Below are 16,320 nucleotides of genomic sequence, written 5' to 3' on the forward strand. Positions count from 1 at the left end.
AATTAAATATCCGCTCGGAGCCGCGGTGTCAAGATGGAAGAGGGTTGCCGACCCCCGGACTGGACGTACGTGAAATCCCCCTAACATTGCGCACAGTGAGATTCCCTCACAATATGGTTATCCCAAAAAAAAAAAAAGGAAATTCAAACGGCCCCGTTGGATGATATTTGAGAGTCAGAGCTGGAAGGAGGAGGCGGAGGAGGGAACGGCGGGAAGCCTCAGTCACTCCGCATTTGCTCTCCAAGGGACTTGTGTGTAATTAAGTGTGGATGAGTCGGCCCACGGTCCTGCCATCGGTCGCCCCGGAGAGAGGCCACCAACTGGAACTTTCTCCAGGGAGCCAGGAGGATGTGGGAGAGGTCAGCGGAGGAAGAAAATGAAGAGGACAGCCCGGAGGATGAAACGCACGCTGACGAATAAAAGCAAGGAGGGGTTTTCGCATCACTTCTAGCCGTACAGTGGAAGTGAACGGACTTCCTCCTGGTTATTTTGCCCTGAGGTGTGTGGGTAATTAAGCTTTTGTATGTCACTAGTGACCTCAGGAGAGACTCTGGAGACAAACAACTCGGGGCGACAAAGTGGAGAACGGGCCGACACGGATGTGAGGAAATGCAATTCATTTATAATTGACTGTTAAGAAAGAAAAATCTCTTGTTTCATTTATTTTCCTATGGCTTCTATCGCAGCGAGAGAAAGTATTTCGATTTCCACGTTCATGAAAATAGCTCTTGAAATAATGTGTCGCATTTTCATTCATGTTTAGATCGGACGATATCAAGATGCTCAGCTGTTCCTGTCGGCGTAGCTTAGCTGGTAGAATATTCGTGTCATTTTGGCGACAAACAATTTGAATCCATTTTATTTTAGTCTTTGTATCAGCGAGAGAAAGTATTTCGATTTCCACGTTCATGAAAATAGCTCTTGAAATAATGTGTCGCATCAAGATGCTCAGCTGTTCCTGTTTGCGTAGCTTAGCTGGTAAAAGATTCGTGTCATTTTGGCGACAAACAGTATGAATCCATTTTTTGTTTTTAGTCTTTGTAAATCATAACGCTGTATTTTCTCAGCGATTCTTGTTGATAACCCCAACGTGGTTGCCTTGCCTTGAAATGCCACTGTGATGTGTGATGCTCGCCTTGAGATGATGGTGCGTCTAAGTGTGCGATCGTTCACCCGAACAGGGGGCAGGTCGGAAAAAAGTTGGCGCATTTTGAGCCCAGCAGCGGCGAAAAAAAAAAAAAAACAAAAAAAAAAACTTGATTTGAAAATGGACTTCATTATTACAAAGCGCCCGTTTCTTCTGACTCAGCTCATTGGATGTTTACGGCACCGGCTGATTATTTTGACAGTTATTTAATCAATGCAATAACTGTGTGTTAGTAAGGAGCCATGGTTTGCTGATACCCGAGTCATTTGTTAGTTCAAGCCATAACTTGCTGCACATGTCTCTCCATATAAGTTGTTACTGTTAAAATGATTTATTTAATTGAATTTACTACAGTAACTAAAGTTATTTGCAGATGATGTTGCGATCTGTAGTGAGAGCAAGGAACAGGTGCTAAAAAGGTGCAGGTATGCTCTGGAAAGGAGAGGAATGAAAGTTAGTCGCAGCAAGACAGAATATATGTGTGTGAATGAGAGGAACTCGGGTGGAACGGTGAGGCTACAGGGAGTGGAGATCAAGAAGCTGGAGGATTTCAGGTACTTGGGGTCAACAGTCCAGAGCGTAGGAGAGTGTGGAGAAGAGGTGAAGAGACGGTCCAAGCAGGTTGGAATGGGTGGAGAAAAGTGTCAGGGGTACGAAGAGATAGAAGACTTTCAGCCAGAATAAAAGGAAAGGTGTACAAGACAGTGGTGAGACCAGAGATGATGTTTGGACTAGAAACTGTTCCAATGACCAAAAGACAGCAGGCAGAACTAGAGGTTGCAGAGATGAAGATGTTGAGGTTCTCTTTGGGAGTGACCAGGATGGAGAGGATCAGGAATGAGTCTATCAGAGGAACAGCACATGTTAGATGTTCTGGAGAGAAGGTCAGAGAAGCCAGACTGAGATGGTTGGGTCATGGACAGAGGAGGGATGGAGAATATATTGGTAGACGGATGCTGGAATTGGAGCTGCCAGGTAGGAGGTCCGGAAGAAGACCAAAGAGAAGATATGTCGTTGGTTGGTGTGAAAAAGGAATATGGAGAGAATAGAGTCAGATTGGAAAAGGTTGATTTGCTGTGGATCCCCTGAAGGGAAAAGCTGAAAGGAAAAGAAGAAGAAGACAGTTCATGCAGTAGATTTCCATTAAAATGCACAATCCTTGAGCACGACTGGGTGACAAAATATATTATGCTTGAAACAGGTGGAACAAAGAGAGACAGTGAAAAATTAGATATTTGTTTGCAAAAAGTGTCAAATGCCATAGTGCAATAGTGGTCATGTATTGAGGAAATACACCTTAAACTCACGTCATATGACTTTAAAAGGTTGGACTGACCTCATATTAACGAACTCACTTTTATAATCTAATGTAGTTCTTATAATAGAAAAAGAAATAAATCGAAAAATAGCAAAATTTCGGAGCCTTGTGAAATTAAATACGTTTTTATACCGGGTTCTTTGTTTTGGTTTTCACAAATAAGTTTCACCATAAATTTAAGATAAATAAGAGATGCACAGTTTAGTGGATGAATTTGTTTTGGAGGAAAATCAACATTTTTGTAGACTAAACTTGAATTATCAGAAACGTATTTTCCGCTGCACTTCGGGGGGAATTTATTGAAATGAGACCGGTAACGTACGAGGAAGCGGTGAAAGAATCTGCAGAGCAACTCCAGTCCAGAAGGTGACGCTCTCTCATTTCCTGTTGCAGAATCCTACCGAGTTTCTCCACAAACAAGCTTCTTTAGTTCAGCGTTGATCTGTGGAGCACACATTGGTTGTTTCCCCGCCCCTTAAAGAATTCTGGATCTGAAAACTCCCGCCCCCCTGGACCAGCCACGTCTTCTGAAGAAAGTTTGGGGTCGCGGGTTGAGTATTCCGGCTAATTTAAAACCTCTGGATGAAGTTCCTGTGGTGGAAAAGGTGCTAATGGCAACTTCCTGTGGTGCATTGCATGTGAGCTCTTGACTGAGTGACCAGCTCACCTCTGAAAATCCTCTCAGTCTCTTTATTAATATTTTTTTTTTTTTTACGCATGCATGTGCGCGCACACACAAACACCAAGGAGGAGGATTTGCAAAGTAAAAACAAAACTGCCCACATGCTGCTGCAGACGGCAAGGAGCTTCACAAATGCTTAATGAGGAGGGAAATACATTCAAGGCATCGACGGCCCTCAAGGATAAAACCTGTGGTGAGAAGCACTACATCAAACCCCAAAAATATGTTTATTCAAAAGAAAATGCCATGGGGTACCTTTGACTAAATGTATTATTTTTTTCAAACATAGCTGCATACGGTGTCCAAGCGGGGACACGATGTAAACACACAACCGGGCGTAAAGATGCACAAGATTGGACGGCAAAATCAAAAACACAAGAAAAAACAAATGCCGCACGTTAGACACAAGTTAAGACAATGCATGTGGGGACGTGGTATAAATGACGGCGAGATCTTCCGAGAGTCCATCCATCTTCCTCTGCTTCTACGAGTCAGGTCGCGGAAGCGGCAGCGGGAGCAGAAAGATCCGGAACGCGCCTGAAATACCTCCCCGTCCGGGAGACATCCTGACCAGATCACCCCGGCAGAGGAGCTCCGACCTCTCACTCTTTTTCAAAGGGAGGGTCCGGCCACCCTGCGGAGAAGATGCATTTCAGCCGCTTGTATCTGCAATCCTGTTCTTTGGGTCACTTCCCACAGCTCGGGACCAAAGGTGAGAGTAAGAACGTAGATCGACCAGTAAATTGAAAGCTTCGCCTTCTGGCTCAGCTCCATCTTCACCAGATGCCGCACCGATCCGCCTGTCGACCTCCCGAGATGCTTGAACTCCTCCATTTGGGGCAGAACCTCTTCCCCGAACTGGAGTGGGCATTCCTGGTGCTGATCCTCATCCCGGCCTCTTCGAGCCACAAAGCACCTCACTTCCAGCCTCACTGAGACGAGAGCCCGGAGATAATTCAAGGAGAATTCCGTCGACGTCCACGGTGCAAAGATTGAGGTAAAAGGTCCCTCGAAAGGTCCCCAACGTATGAAGCGCTTTAAATGGATCCAAATCGGATCACGTTCCCTCACACTGATGACCGACAGCCGCCTCGCAAGGCGCTAACTGGGCCGCCAACGGAAGCCGCCGACCTTCCCGTTTCATCGTTACCTCCACAAACACTTTGTTTTAATTTCATCCCGGTGCGGGGCGGATTATTGAGCGCTTCATCACGTCAATCGTCCCCGATCGATACGGATAATTAATGCAGAATGATCGGCCGGACCGGTCGTCGGACGATGCCTTTCTACACCGATGTCAATCCATAAGAAACGCTCCCGGTGTCCCTCGTCTGAATTCCGCCTCAGCGAATCCTCAAATCATTGAGAAATAAAGGACAAGCGGTCTTTGACACATCGGGTGTAATTTATTCAGCTGCAAAGCAAAAGCCTCATTGAGGGTTTGTTTCTCTTTGCAAAGCCGTGTTCGTAAATCACGGAAACCCACGATTAGTCAGAATGAGGGCGTCTCCAGTCGGCCCTTGACATCACCACCACGTGCTGGATTAGATATTTAACAGCTGTTTGACCCGAGCACGCGTCATAGAAGGCCACGACAAACACGCTGTTTGTCGACCGATCCCCAAACGGCGTCCACGTCGGCGCGGAAAAACCCAACCGATGAAAGAATCCAATCCAAGAAAGGATTCCCTTTGAATCGTTCCATTCGCTTCCAACTTCGGTCTTGTAAATCGGTGTTTCGCAGCCTTTTTTTGAGCCGCGGCGCATTTTTTTTTACGTTAGCAAAATCACACGGCAGAGCGCCAAATAAACATGTCAAAAATGTTTTTAATGGAATTTTCAAATCTGTCATCTCAATTTACTTGTCTCTCTATTTTTTTTTTTTTGTTTTTTTTAGAGTTGAAAAAGCTCTATTTGTCAAAATGGGGAACTCCTTCTCTACAGTCAGCGTACAGGTAGGTGTATCTACCAATCTTATCCTGAAGGAAATTGTTTTGCCAGAGTTACAAGTAAAAACAAACAATAATAAATAATAGTAGAAAATTGTATAAACAGAAAAAAAAGGGGGAGAATAAGAAATACAGATACACTATAAAGCATCTAAGTAACAAGTCAAGGCTATAAAGTGTCTTAAGTACCAGGAGAAAGATAAGGAGTGCACAAGAGTGTGAGAAAATATTGCACATGCAGCTGTTATGAAATGAAATATTGCACAGTTATGAATATATACTGCTCAAAAAAATAAAGGGAACACTTGAACAACACAATGTAACTCCAAGTCAATCACACTTGTGTGAAATCATAGTGTCCACTCAGGAAGCAACACAGATTCATTTGGACTTGTTTTAAGGACATTACATCAAAGTTGGATCAGCCTGGAGTTTGTTTTTACACTTTAATTTGGAGTGTGATTCCTAATCCAGACCTCCATGGGTTGATACAATTCATTTCCGTGCTCATTTTTGTGTGATTTTGTTGTCAGCACATTCAACTGTGTAAAGAGCAAATAATTTCAAAAGAATAGTTCATTCATTTAGATCTAGATGTGTTTTTTAAGTGTTCCCTTTATTTTTTTGAGCAGTGTATATACAGATAAATTATTACAATTTACAGTAAGTGGGTGAGATTTTTTTTTTTTTAAGGTTTAAGATTTTGAGATTCCCTGCGGCTGAAGGAAGAGGAATTAAAAAGTCTGACAGCCTCAGGTAGGAAAGGGTGGTATCAGTCTACGGCTGATGGAGCTCCGACAGGACCTCAGCGTCCATGCGGGGCGTGATGGACGTCCATGATGCTGAGGAGCAGAACAAACTCCAGCTCCCAGGACAGATCCAGCTCTCCTGATGAGCTTCTTGAGTCTGTTAGCATCAGCTGTCTCCAGCCTGCTGCCCGGCACTCAACAGCGTAGAAGATGACGCTGGACACACCGAGTGGTAAAACATCTGCAGGTCCTGCTGACGTTTAAAGATCTGAGCCTCCTGAGGAAGAACAGAGCCTTCTTGAAGATGGGTCACCACCTGTTGCCATCTAGTGGAAGAGCATGTAATTCTTCTGCCTGTCTTTGCACGAAGATCACATAGAAAGACGTAGGAAGACACATTATTTGCGTGGAATAGATAATTTGATGGACCGATCAGGCACAACGGACGATCTCATTGGTTGGGAAACAGCGGTGCAAGTAGGCGCTTTTATTGAAGGTTCGTGTTCTTTGTGGGAAGGTTGCTAAAGAACTTTATCAAGTAGAAGCTGTTTATGCAATTGAGTTACATAAAAACAAGAGTGTGTGTTAAAAATGTCAATTCCTGTAGATTCTGCAGCCTGATCTTTGTGTTTTTTTTTTTTTAGTGTTTTCTCTCTCTGGCTCCCTTGCCTTCCTCACACACCTCCACTCGCTCACCTGAATGCACTCAGCTGAATGTGATTAGCATAAGTCAGGGTCGGTATGAGAGCGCCAGCATTGCTGTTTCCTGCTTGGTAGAAGACTTCTGCTGGTTCTGCCCGGCGCCGGCCCGCCCGCCTCCTCGGACCCCTGCTTGCCCGGTAATGAGCTTCTTCCCCGATTTTATGACCGCTTTTTTCTGCTCGAACCCTCTCGATGAACGCCTGCGTAGTCTGTTGTGCTGCAATTGGTTCCTCGGCCCGAAGTTATTACGGCAAGAAACCGTAATCTCAAACAATAACTCAGCAATTTGGCTACGTTGGTCCAAAAGCGCTTATCTCGCCGGGTCGAAGCATTTTGGACCAACTTGTAAATATTTCACAAACTGCAAAATGCTGGTGTGGGGTGCGGAAATATGTTGAATAAGATGTGATTTATGCACAATGAGTCCAAATCACTGAAATCCAGGTGTAACTTTGGAAGGTACAGATATGTTGGTCCAAAAGTCACTGAGTTGAAGCATTTTGAGGGAACTTGTAAATGATTACATTTGAAACTATTGTTTGGGTCACCCACCTCTGCTACATTCTACTTACGGATGTCATCTTGTAAGATGTGTATTTTTATTTATTTTTTTCTCTGAGGAGTTCAAGGACTGTCAGTTAGAACTTCCCCAATAATGTCAAAGGTGACTGGCAGTGGGTGCGGAAGCAAAGCTGGAAATCTAGTAAATAAATGTCTCATTAAACAGTTTATTTTTCCCTGTTTCTTGGCTACCCAGAGAATTTCTTTTTTAACGGGCTCCTGGGGGCTTGACAGTAAATGTGGCATGTCAGTGTTGTCTTAAATAACTCTTTACTTACAAAAATGAGATATGAGGAAGAACAAAAAAAAAAAAAAGGATGGATTATTTCAGACAATGCGGCGAGTTTTACGCCGCGTTTGATTGGCTTCTTCTATTTCCGTATACACGCGTGTGGGAGAGCGCGTGCGGCGTGAAATGAGCACGGAACAATCGCGCACGCTCAAGATATGTTCCCGCCTCTCATTTATTATTTATCTCTCCCCGCTCACCTTACAACATGCCCTCAGATGAATATATTGGGATGAAATATACCATCTAAATACTATCACAAAATACAGACGGCGCACGGCAGCTGCCTCGGATTCACCTTCATGTCATCCCTCTATTCTTATACTTGTATCGTAGAGGCAGTGCGGTAGGAGATAAAAGCAGGATGTGTTGGGGGTTCCTGCCTCCCCCCTGAGGGAATGGAAATATCATTTGATCCCACTCAAAGAGCCTCGTGTTGCCAACTCAAGCCAACCTACAGCAAGACTAGAATAAATTCCAACTCCTCCTCTCCGCTGTCTACCTTTCTAGCATCTGCAGCTGGTGATCTTGGTGTTGATTCATGATGCATTATGAAAGTGCTTCTGGTTCGAACTTGTATCCAGCAATTTTTGTTTTGCTTCGTCACGTAACTGTTTGCAAGGGACAAACCCCGGGAACGCGTTCAACGTGATAAAAGCGGCGTAATATTAAATTCTTATCAATACACGATTACTTTTCTAATTAGCTTTTCCGCTTTACTAGAACAAATTGAGACAAATGCTTAAAAAGAAACCACCTGTCATAATTAAGGAACGTTTTTCTTGCTTGGTCATAACCAACTCTTTTTACTTTAATTTATTTGTCTTAACCCTTGTATGGCGTTCACATTTTATTTTTTTTTTGCCAGAGCAAAAGACGTTGTTTTTACCGGCTGCGACTCATTGGCCTCGGCTCATTTTCGCTGAAAAATATATCAGAACACATTTACGATGACCACAAACCGCCCCCACAACACACACACACACACACACACACTATTTGTATGCATACGGGATGTTTGCGGCTGCTAATAACTTTAGAAATTGTGGGTCCTGCTGTTCCCTCTGCCCTCCCTTCTGTCTGGGCCTGCTGTGTTTTGTGAGCAATTGATGCCATTTAGGGGCCACTGCCCCATTACGCATTAAACACCATCTAAACCAGCAATATATGTTAGATTTCGGCTTCCTGAGAGGCCGACTTGTCATGCATGGAACTTGCAAGTAACCTGGTCGAGTGCCTGACTAGTCCAGGCGGTCCTGGGCATGACTTGGAAATCAGAGGAGACGCTTTTTTTTATTTTTTCCAACCTGCACAGCTCCTAAAGAAGCCAAGCATAGCGGAAATAAAATGGAAGAACAAGTGAGCGTCCGCCTTCACCGCTGACGACAAAGAGACCCATCAAGTCTTCCAATTTTGTCGCCAACATTTCAGCCTGAATGGCACTGAACCCCCGAGTGGGAAAACAAGCTCCAGTTAAGGAACCGAGAGGGGAATCGGCAAGAACCCCGGCTTCTGCAGCCTCACCGAGGAGGATTTTAAAAGGACGTTGCTGCCCTCTTCACCCGATCTGCACAACCACCACCTGCAGAGTCTGAAGTAAGTGTGTGACACTGTTACAGTTTATGTCTGACCTTCATACCCTTGTGAGAGAGCTGTGTTGGTAAAATGCCCGATTTTCATTTTTCCAGGTCGTGGTAAAAAAGCATCGGGGAAGCGTGCGGAGTCGAGCCGGGCAGAAAAACGCTGCATTCTACGTGCAAGAAGTAAAAATCAAGCATGCAGTCCTGCCCTTCATGGGTTGGATAGTTTCATCTGTAAAGATGACGTGGTTACATTATGTGATCTTCTTGTATTGTGTATAATTCATTTCTAATTTAAAAAAAAAAAATCAAAAAAAAATCAGTGATTGAGGAAAAACTTTGCTTCATTTATAAACATGCTGAATTGTTCCGTCGTTAATTTGTTTAGCATTTTTACTCAAAGAACAAACTGCTTAAGTCCTAAACACAATCTCTGAGCGGAAAAATGCAAATATCAATGTGCTTTGTAATCAGGATGAATTAAACTCTTATGTATTTTAACATAAGCGTGAATGTAAAACCGTGCCAGACCACGAACCCGAGGGCCAAGGAACAAATCTGAACACCATTTAAGGGTTCGTTGCAACTCAATTGCAAAATACCGGTTCTATACACTGGAGCTGATTATTTGCCCTGTCTTCTTCTTCTTCTTTTGGCTTTTCCCGTTAGGGGTCGCCACAGCGAGTCAACTTTCTCCATCTAACCCTATTCTCTGTATCTTCCTCTCTCACACCAGCTACTTTCATATCCTCTCTCACTACGTCCATAAATCTTCTCTTTGGTCTTCCTCGAGACCTCTTGCCTGGCAGCTCCAATTCCAGCATCCGTCTACCAATATATTCACTATCTCTTCTCTGTACATGACCGAACCATCTCAGTCTGGCTTCTCTGACCTTCTCTCCAAAACATCGAACATGTGCCGTCCCTCTGATAGATTCATTCCTGATCCTATCCATCCTGGTCACTCCCAAAGAGAACCTCAACATCTTCATCTCTGCAACCTCTAGTTCTGCCTGCTGTCTTTTGGTCATTGTAACAGTTTCTAGTCCATACATCATCGCTGGTCTCACCACTGTCTTGTACACCTTTCCTTTTATTCTGGCCGATAGTCTTCTATCACATAGTACCCCTGACACTTTTCTCCACCCATTCCAACCTGCTTGGACCCGTCTCTTCACCTCTTTTCCGCACTCTCCGTTGCTCTGGACTGTTGACCCTAAGTACCTGAAATCCTCCAGCTTCTTGATCTCCATTCCCTGTAGCCTCACCGCTCCACCCGAGTTCCTCTCATTCACACACATATATTCTGTCTTGCTGCGACTAACTTTCATTCCTCTCCTTTCCAGAGCATACCTCCACCTCTCTAGATTTTCCTCTACCTGTTGTCTGCTCTCACTACAGATCACAATGTCATCCGCAAACATCATGGTCCATGGGGATTCCTGTCTAACCTCATCTGTCAGCCTATCCATCACCATTGCGAACAAGAAGGGGCTCAGTGCTGATCCCTGATGGAGTCCCACCTCCACCTTGAACTTCTCTGTTACCCCTACAGCACACCGTACCAGTGTCTCACAGCTAGCATACATGTCCTGCACCAGTCCAACATACTTCTCTGCCACTCCAGACTTCCTCATACAATACCAGAGCTCCTCTCTTGGCACCCTGTCATATGCTTTTTCTAGGTCTACAAAAACGCAGTGCAACTCCCTCTGGCCTTCTCTGTACTTTTCTATTAGCATTCTCAACGCAAATACTGCATCTGTAGTACTCTTCCTAGGCATGAAGCCATACTGCTGTTCACAAATGCTGACTTCTGCTCTCAGTCTAGTTTCCACTACTCTTTCCCATAACTTCATTGTATGGCTCATCAACTTTATCCCTCTGTAGTTGCCACAATTCTGCACATCCCCTTTATTCTTAAAAATAGGCACCATCACACTTTGTCTCCATTCTTCAGGCATCTTCTCACTCTCTAAGATCCTGTTGAATAATCTAGTCAGAAAATCTACCGCTGCCTCTCCTTGACACTTCCACACCTCCACAGGTATATCATCAGGACCAACTGCTTTTCCACTCTTCATCCTCTTCAATGCCTTCCTCACTTCACTTTTACTAATTTTTGCTACTTTGTGGTCTACAATAGTCACCTCTTCTACCCTTGCCTCTCTTTCATTTTCCACATTCATCAGTTCTTCAAAGTACTCTTTCCATCTTCCCATCACTCTTCTAGCATCTGTCAATACATTTCCCTCTCTGTCCTTTATCACCCGGACCTGTTGTACATCCTTTGCATCTTTATCTCTCTGTTTCGCCAACCTGTATAGATCATTCTCACCCTCCTTACTATCCAACCGAGCATACAAGTCATCATAAGCCCTTTGTTTTGCCTTTGCTACCTCTATCTTTACCTTTCGCCGCACCTCCCTGAACTCCTGTCTGTTCTCTTCAGTCCTCTCAGTATCCCACTTCTTCTTCGCTAACCGCTTTCTCTGTATACACTCCTGCACTTCCTCATTCCACCACCAAGTCTCCTTATCTACTTTCCTTCCAGATGACACACCAAGTACTCTTTTACCTGTCTCCCTGATAACACTAGCTGTAGTTGTCCAATCATCTGGAAGCTCACCCTGACCACCCAGACCCTTTCTCAACTCCTCCCTGAAAACCATGCAACACTCCTCCCTTTTCAGCTCCCACCACTTTGTCCTCTGCTCTGCCTTTGTCCTCTTCATCTTCCTTGTCACCAGAGTCATCCTACAAACCACCATCCTATGCTGTCTGGCTACACTCTCACCTACAACTACTTTGCAGTCACTAATCTCTTTCAGGTTACCTCGTCTATACAAGATGTAGTCTACCTGCGTGCTCCTACCTCCGCTCTTATAAGTTACCCTATGTTCCTGTTTTTTCTGGAAAAAGGTGTTCACTACAGCCATTTCCATCCTTTTTGCAAAATCTACCACCATCTGTCCCTCTGCATTCCTATCCTGGATACCAAATCTGCCCATCACTTCTTCATCCCCTCTATTGCCTTCACCAACATGTCCATTGAAGTCTGCACCAATGACCACTCTCTCATTTCTGGGAATATTCTGCATCACTTCATCTAACTCATTCCAGAACTTCTCCTTCTCTTCAGATTCACATCCCACCTGCGGGGCATAGCCACTAACAACATTGAGCATCACACCTTCGATTTCCAGTTTCAGACTCATAAGTCTATCTGACATTCTTTTCACCTCTAGGACGTTCCTAACAAACTCCTCCTTCAAGATAACTCCTACTCCATTTCTCTTCTTGTCAGTACCATAATAGTACAACTTAAAGCCTGCTCCTAAGCTTCTAGCCTTACTACCTTTCCACCTGGTCTCCTGGACACACAGTATATCCACCTTCCTTCTCTGCATCATGTCGACCAGCTCTCTACCTTTTCCTGTCATAGTCCCAACATTCAAAGTCCCTACTCTCAGTCCCAGACTCTTTCCCTTCCTCCTCTCTCTCTGCTTCCGAACACGCACTCCACCTCTTCTTCTTGTTCTTGTTCTTCGACCCACAGTAGCCCAATTTCCATTAGTACCCTGTAGGTCATCAGTACCAATGGCGGTCGTTGTTAACCCGGTCCGCGACCGATCCGGTATGGTATAGTTTTGGTTGTCTCGCATATTTGGTTTTGGCAAAAGTTTTACGCCGGATGCCCTTCCTGACGCAACCCTCTGCATTTATCCGGGCTTGGGACCGGCACAGGGAGACACTGCTCCGTGCCCCCCCAAGGCAGGCTTGGAGAGGCACGGGCCAGTGCCGCCCTGAGGCTGCATTGATTATTTGCCCTGTCTGCCTCTTATAAATCCAAGGATAACATACCAGCTTCTTGCAAAATTTTGTCAATATTGCAGATGAGCTGACAAATTTAAACGTCTTAATCCATCTGATTTATTCTAGAAACTGTCATCTTGTAATTTGATACTGGTTGACGATCATTTGTGTGTGAGATGTGCTTTTTATTCCCCAACACCTCAAGCTTTTCCGGTCATGCTTGAGCAAATCCATACACAGAAGCGTCCAAATGGCAATATAGACTTTTATAACAAACGCATAAGAGAGGATAAAACTTTTAAACCTTCTTTTTAAAAGAAAAAAAAAAGGCACACAAACCATATTTTATCTTATGTGTTTTTATAATACGTGTTTTGCATCTACTTTTGTTGAAAGAATGCTTTGATTGGCTCCCGGTGACCAGCTGTCTAAAAGGCATTTTGCAGCATTTTTACCTGTCATTAATGGAAATCCCACAGTCACGCTTCATCTGCTGTCATGTCTTTGCTAAGATAAATGTAACATTGAGTCAGAAACAACTCTGAAGAGTAAAAGAAATAGGTTATTAAATGATAACTTGAAGAATGCAAATTTCATCAAGATTTATTTTTTCTACAAATCAATCAACGCCTCAGCTGGTGCATTGACTGAAACTGATTTTAAATTAACTCTCATAATAAATTGGTGCGAGTAAAGGTTTATTGAATAAATGTAAAGAGAAGGCTTTAGATCATGTTTGCACAATAGAAAGGAATATTTTACAGAGACAGAAAGCTCTGGGACTGAGTATGCAAACCCTCCAGATTTGCTTTTCCACCAGTGCAAGACTTCCTATTGAAATGTGATATTTTCTGCAGATCTAACGCATTGAGCTATAATTATATTCCCCAATGGTGGCCTTTTTTTTTTTTTTTTTTTTTTTTTTTTCAAAGTTCACCATGATATAGCAAACCGTCTAAGAATTTGAAACACAAATTCTCACACATGTACTTAGAGATTTTCAGCCGCAGTCCAATGTAACTTTTGCCAGACTTTTTGCTAATCACGGCTCATGGGATGGCGCTCGCAGTGCCGTATTATACTAACCATTTCCTGTGTTATCACTTAGTGTCCACTGCTGCCCACCAGCCAGCTGCTCGCGCTAACAGTGCCAAAGTCTTAATAGGACAACCCTCCTCCCCCCACTGGCTGAGAGCCTGATGTCAAAGTATGAAATACTCGGAATAATAATAAAAAAAATATAACCTGTGCTGTTAAAAATTTGAATCTGCTGACATCCTTACGACCGAACGTGCTCTGCAAAAATGTTTGAAATGTTTGCGTGTATGCATATACACGCGCATGTATATATAGCTTAAATTTGATTGGTTTTTATTTTCTTTTTTTTTTCTAGTGTATCATGTAGAAAGCAGAATTAATTAATCCTCACATGCCTTCTGCGCTGTCTTTTTTTATCACACCCACAGCAAAAAAATTAATCCTTAGCAATCAAATGGTTAGACATGGACGACACTTCTGCTTTTTAAGTATTTAGTAGAGCGGTCGGGAACCTGTATTTGACGGTTTCTGGCTCCCGGACCATTTTGAGTTGGGAAAAAAATCAGTTTGCAACTGATTTTAAAATACTTATGATATTTCTTCATGATTCTGTGTAATTTTAAAGCAAACGGAAATTAGTTTTGAAGATAAATTTCACGGGTCAGACGATGATCACCGTGCACGCCAGGCTGCGTGGACAGAGGAGTTTACATTTGGATCTGCGGTACGACTAACGATAAAACTACATCAATGAAACGGTCAAATATGAAGCGTCACTTCGATCAAATCCATTCAGCAACAGAGGTTGTATTAGAAGTAAAACATATTTATTTTACATTAAAAATACTATATGGCTCTCAATGAAATATACTTAGAAATATTTAGCTTTCAGGCTCTCCCTGTCAAAAAGGTTCCTGATCCCTGACTTAGACATTGTACTTACTCATTATTGCAAAAATGTGATATTTTATTGAGATACACCTGGTCAACAGAGTTCTGCTTAAATGATGGCCTGTAATGTGTTGATGCCCAAGGATGTTTTTGATACTTAAAGTCAGTTGTTGTGCAGAATGTCATAAGTAACTGTTAAATTCCCCCTTTTTTATTCCAACCAGTCTTGTTTTTTTGCAAAAAAAAGATACAATTTCAGATTCTCCAGGTCCACTGACATATCACTGTGAATGAATCAGTCTCAGATGTTAGTCTTTTTATGAACAGTTGATCAAAAATAAAAGGCACCACAGTCGCCTTCATTTGGGGATTTCGCTTTCACCTCTACATCTCAAACTAAAGCCTTTAATGACTTTTATTTTGATCTTTTTTTTTTTTTTTTTTTAACATCATAATTCAGCTGAGGGCTCTCGTGAAATATTCCGGTTCCAGGACAACCTTGAACTTCAATTACTTTTGGACAAAAATACAACTGATGTGACATTCAGAGTCCAGTGAAATACACATTTTGCGCCTTTCCTATTATGTTTATGACGGGGGAAGGGAGAGCCTTATCGTCCACCAGTGTGCCTTAAGATATATGGGGTTGCAACGATGCCTGATTTCATGGAAAGTAATCAAATGCTTTAGAGGCGCCTGTTAAACGCTACTGGTTTATAACATGCTCAATGACGGGTCAATGACACAGTGATTTGTCCCTCTGGACTCGGAACCGAAAGCACAGGACAACGTTATGACGGTGACCCATTAATCCCTCTGTCTGGGCGGCTTCGGCCCAACTCACAAAGTCTTCCCATCGGTTACTTTTACATCCCGTTCTTCCGTCGCATCCGGTCTCGCAAGTAACAGAGTTGGCTATGATTTTTTTTTTTTCCTCCAGTAGGGGACAGAATACGCCATGCATCTCATGTATCTCCCGTGGCATATTAATGTCTAAGTTGTCCCCTAGGTGAGAGAGCTATAAATGCTTATGAATGTTACGAGGTACTAAACCCTTAGATGGATATGAGGGATTTCAAAGAATCACAATTCCAGGCAGGCTGTCAGGGGAGATCTAGCGATACATTATAAATATCAAACCTTCCTTTTTGCATCTATATAAATCCCGATCGTTATAGATGAATCGCTTTTTCATCACCTCATTGCTATTATTTCTTCAGCTTTTCCCCCTGACAAAAGCGTTCTGTCTTGTATACGGTGTGTGTGTGTGTGTGAGTGTGCGTGTATGTTATGCACACTTAGGGGCCTGTTATTATTGCAAACAGGGGAAATACATCTCAGCAACTGCATATCTTTAGACAGCCATGGTGAGGAAGTTCTGCAGGCAAAGATGAACAGTCAGAAAGTTTCTACTCTACTTTGAGTCTAGAATTGATTTATTATTTTTTATATATATATATATATTTTTTTTTTTTTTTCCTTTGGATATCCTGTAAGAATAATGCAAGTGTAGACTCTGGAAGAGGCCAGTTCCTCTTTATGCCTTTGCCATCAGGGTAGGAATTTGCCGGTGTGATAGTAAGTTGACTTGGCACATT

Source organism: Fistularia commersonii, chromosome 24, assembly GCF_037954325.1.
Source record: "Fistularia commersonii isolate RoL2024-O1a breed Wild chromosome 24, RoL_Fcom_v1.0, whole genome shotgun sequence".
Classification (NCBI taxonomy): Eukaryota; Metazoa; Chordata; class Actinopteri; order Syngnathiformes; family Fistulariidae; genus Fistularia; species Fistularia commersonii.